Here is a 5,005-nt window from a genome sequence, read left to right as displayed (position 1 = left end):
CCGCGCTGGCACCCCAGCTGCGCGCGCTCAGAACCGACGATTCTGATCGATAGGCGACCGTGTCTCCTTATTGGTACAAAGACCGAGTGTGGCGCTAGTCGCGAATGCGGGGTCCCCTCCCCGACACTGTCAGGCTTTATTGTCACACAGCCGCCTGGGAGGCGCGCGGCTGTCCGATCGCCCCGTGGCTCCCGGGGATGCTGCCCGGACTGTTAGGTTGTAGAGGAGGCTCTGGGATGCCTCCTCCCCGCCCCCATCCCCTTCCTCACGTCCTGCTCCCACGAATAAAGGCGTAGCTGCTCGGTGAACCACAAAGAGATGGGTCTGGGCGCCATCCAAGGGGGCTGGTGTTGGTTTCTCGGTCTGGGATGGCACTAGCCTCATGGCCGCACCGCGCTGAGCCCGGGCGCTGCGAGGGGCTGGCGCTGGGAGCCCAGTGTGTCCGCCTCGCCAGGCGGCGGGCAGCGGCGGCGGCAGCAGCGATTTCCTGGGAGGGAAGATGGGAACGAGTGGGATTTCAGATGAGATCCCCGAGACCTCTCTCTCCATCGCGCCACGGTGGGTACTGGCCTGGAGGCGGGTGGGGGGAGGGCGTCCGGCGTCCTCTGCATGTTGGCCTGGCTGCGGGGTTGCTTGGCGCTGGCTCCTTCTCCTCCCTCCCCGCCGCAACGCTTCCCGTGCGGTATTCCTGGAGGGCGCTGGAAAGGAGGGGTCCTGAAAGCCATCCTTCTATCCCAAGGAGGCACATTAAATTGGATATATGCGTAGGAAAGGGTTCTCAAAGGCTTCCTGGGAGGAATCTTTCAGGTTTGGAAAACAATTTTTGGTTTCCCGAGGTTAGGTGTCGTTGTTTGGAGGAGGTATATTTGTTTTGGAATTTATATGAGAAGTGGAAATAAAGGTGAAGTGAAACATAAAAGTTCTGCTGTGATGGTGTTTTAATGTCATTGCTGGAAGTTCTAGGAGGTAAATTTATAAATGCAGCTTTCTTTACCATGTGGCGGTGCTAAAGAAGATGCTGAGATTACTGCCTTGTTTTCCTAATTAATGAGGATGAGATGGCCATGGATTAAAACAGAGGTTTATTTACATCTGGATGAGCCCAGAAGTCTGCTGTAGCCAATGAAGTGTTTTGATTCATTTGCATGAGGAGTAGCATTAAGAACCTGATTGTAAAAAATAAATTATTGTTAGACAAAATGGGAATTCAGAACATCGGACTGTATTTTCCTTTGGGCAATATCGAGGTAACTAAATGAATAGAATAATTGTTTAAGATCTATTTACCTAAATGTTATTTAATAATCTTGTATATGCTTTTTAAAACATTGCTAGCTGGGAAGTTTGTTTTTCATTCTTTTCATGTTGCCTGCTGATAGCGTCACCTGGTCCAGTAAGTTCATACTTGCATAGATTTGGTTATATCTGCTATATATAAAACATTAGTTAAAAATCCTAAGTAATATAAATTCTGTAATGGTTACCGAGGTACTAAGATAAACATGGATGCCAGTAATCCAAGCCAGCATTCTTATACTTGGATGCACACATTTTCATTCAAAACTTAATGCAGAGTTGTTCAAGAATTACTGCTAATACACCTAATATAGTGTAACAACTCCCAGGTTACAAATAAAGAAACACGTTTTTTTTTTTTCATTTCAGTAAAGATTCCACATATTTATGGGAGAAAATGTAATCCATCAATTGATATTCTTAGTTAACAGTTTCCATGGAGCATTTAAAGCCCTGCTCTTCATTCAAGCCTGTTTTGAAATGTTGAAGAGGCATTTAATTCATGAACTCTTCTATTGCTCTTTATGAAATTTTTATGCTGCTCTAGACATAGAATTATAGGCTCCTCCTTCTCTGAGAGACAGCCAATCGTCATTTCAACAAGTTAAAAAAATGATCCCTTTTTAGCCAGTGTTTCCCCACATCTCACATTATTTCTTCCTTTGAAATACCTTGACTTTTTTTTAATAGCCAGAGTACAATCACCAGAGAATCAGAAATGATATTTTCTTTTCCTTCAAAGGCATATATGGGTTGAATAAAAGGCTGTATTTGAATGGTATTTTCAACCAAACTGGGAATCATTCTAGCTACTTGAAGCTGGCTTGCTGTCAGCGAGAGAGATCTGCACCTGAGGTTGCTGTTGATAATTAGACATCATTACTACTGAGAAAAGGGAACGAGAGAAGGGGAGAGGACAGGCTGTGGCTAATTAACTACTTGTGTTTAATGAAAGAAAGGGAGACTGCTAGCAACTGGGAGGTTGGTTGTACGAGGAGAGAGTAGACACACCATATACAATTAATTGAAACAATATCTTTCAAGCTGAAAGAAGCTAGGTTCTACCTCTTATTTTCCCCAAAGAATATAGATGTAGCTTTGAGAATATGCTTTCTCCTAAAGCCTAAATTTAACTGATGATAAAATCAAGCAAGTGTCAACTGGCTTAAAATAAAAGATCTGTAGAATACTGGAAAAGATGGAAATGCCCTTCAGTATTTGTCCTGGCCGTGCCTAAAGCTGAGAGGACATATCTCTCACTGTTTAGATTACTTTGTGGCTGAGGAGATACTGACTGGTCACCAAGCAACAGCATCCTGCAACTCAGCCATTTTAGGCCTAGGTGGGCCCTGTTTGCATGTGCACGCAGCGCACACGTGTATACACACACACACACACACACGCAGCTTGTGGAGCATGGCATCTAGGTTTTTTCCATACTGCCCCTTTTATTTTTACACGATCTTTCACTAAAGGTGTCAAAAATTTAGAAGAATGGCATGATGAATAACTCATAATAGTTCTGTAAAAGATATAGCAAGTTTCTGACAGTGGTTACAAAAAACGTTTAATCAGTGGTCATTTTAAATTAGCATTACTATGGTTACTCTAGTTTACAAATTTGAGAGTTCTAGTTTAGTTTGTTTTTAGCAGCTTTTCATCTTGATTGACATTTTTTTTCTGGCAGCAATTAGTTGAAACAGTACACATACAGTTTGAACTACCAAAACATATTATACCACTTGATATTATGAAAAGTAAATTTGAAAAAAAACCCAGAAAATTCATTAAGGCTTTCCATTAGTCATGAGACTCATGCATTATTGTGTATTTGTAAAAAGCCCACCACACTGTATAGACAGTAGGAAATTTGGTGAACTCACATTTTTATTTGTTTTTCCATCTTAAATAGAGGCTGATGAATATCCAAACTGTAAAATCAAATAACGTGAGTGATGCTTTCGTGACCTGTATGTGTAGGGACAGACACATCTAATTTTTGCCTTTTATGTATTTTTACCTTCTATTTATTCCACTCGGGAACATGAAATGACTTTTTTATCCAGAAAGGAAAATGCATTATCTGTAGTATGCCATTTAAAAATGCTGATGTATTCAGTTCTGCAATCATGTAGCCTCAGATTTCACATTGTTCTTGCTGTGCATGCTACTAATTGTTGCCGTACAGTGATTAGAATAAATATTCATGGACTGGTTCATGCACAGTTACTGGTTTTTTGTTTGTGTAGTTTTCTCTGGTTTTGGTTATAAATTCTTGAGGCTACATCAGATTGAGGGAATAATGCCTCATACAGAGTCTGTATACATTCCACCTGGCCTAACATCATGCCTGAGGCATATATCACATATATTAGGTCTTGATCTGGATGCTACAGAACTTTCAGAAAACATAGCTGAGGAGCAGCACCAGCTATATATTAGGAGACGTTATATCTATGACAGAGACAAATCGTAACTGTAGTCACTGAGACATAAGGGAAATTTTGCTTATCCCCTGATATGTTCACAGTGGGCATTGCTATTGATAAATGATGCATTTTTCTCTTCATTTGAAGTGTTTTGAGACACTCCCTGTATAGACTAGGTCTTTGGAGTCAAAAAATACCAAGTATGTTTCTCAGCAATGTAGGTGATTAGTTGACTTTAGTGGCCCCTTATGAGCTGCACTGAGGAAAAAATTGTGAATGGAAAGTCCCAGCACTGCCTATATGAGACTCCCAGGGAATAGTGGGTACCTTTACTAGAGACCAGTCTGGCATGAGAATTAGGGGTCAAAAGGCGCAGATATAACTTACCTGAATATAAGGAGGAAATCAGATCCTATTAATCTATCCTATATAATAAAAGGCTAATATGCAAATCGACCAAATGGCAGAACAACTGGTCACTATGATGTGCACTGGTCACCAGGGGGCAGACGTTCAATGCAGGAGCTGCCCCCTGGTGGTCAGTGCACTCCCACAGGGGTGCACCGCTCAGCCGGAAGCTGGGCTCACCACTGACAAGCACAAGCAGGGTGGCAGGAGCCTCTCCCGCATCCATGGCAGCACTAACGATGTCCAACTGATGGCGTAGGCCCTGTTCCCCTGGGGATCGGGCCTAAGCCGTCAGTCGGACATTCCCTGAGGGCTCCTGGACTGCAAGAGGGCACAGGCCAGGGTGAGGGACCCCCCCCCCACACACACACACACAGAGTGCACGAATGTCGTGCATCGAGCCCCTAGTGTGTGTGTGTGTGTATGAAAGCCTCAGCAACTGAAGGACTGAACAAATTCATGCACCAGGCCTCTAGTATATGAAGACTACCTCACACTAATTTTCTACGATATGAATTCTTTTTTAAAAATATATTTTTATTGATTTTAGAGAGAAAAGGAGAGGGAGAGAGAAAAACATCAATGATGAGCGAGAATCATTGGCTGCCTCCTGCATGGCCCCTACTGGGGATTGAGCCCCCAACCTGGGCATGGTCCCTGACCCTATAAAAGCCTAAGTGACTGAATGACCAAAAGACTGAACAACCAGTCGACCAGTGGCTATGAGGCACACTGACCACCAGGAGGCACTCAATGCAGGAGCTGCCTCCTGGTGGTCAGTGCACTCCCACAGCCAACCTCCCATGGTCTCTCCCCCTGAGCCAGCCAGCCAACCTCCTGCTGCCTCCCCCCCGCAGCTGGCTGGCCCACCC

At 43.9% G+C, this 5,005-nt stretch overlaps 1 protein-coding gene across 2 annotated transcripts in view; it reads left to right on the top strand.

Annotated features, from left to right (window-relative positions):
* Positions 1-40: 40 nt before the first annotated feature.
* The window catches only part of NOL4 (nucleolar protein 4), a 233,177-nt gene continuing 228,212 nt past the window's right edge, over positions 41-5,005 (top strand). For both annotated transcript variants that reach the window (XM_006766379.2, XM_006766378.2), the window contains exon 1: positions 41-558. The gene's annotated coding sequence lies outside the window, so the exon portion shown is untranslated. The remainder of the gene's footprint in view (positions 559-5,005) is intronic.

This window comes from Myotis davidii, unplaced genomic scaffold (genome assembly GCF_000327345.1).
Source record: "Myotis davidii unplaced genomic scaffold, ASM32734v1 scaffold520, whole genome shotgun sequence".
Lineage (NCBI taxonomy): Eukaryota > Metazoa > Chordata > Mammalia > Chiroptera > Vespertilionidae > Myotis > Myotis davidii.
This window is presented reverse-complemented; position numbering and strand designations above follow the sequence as displayed.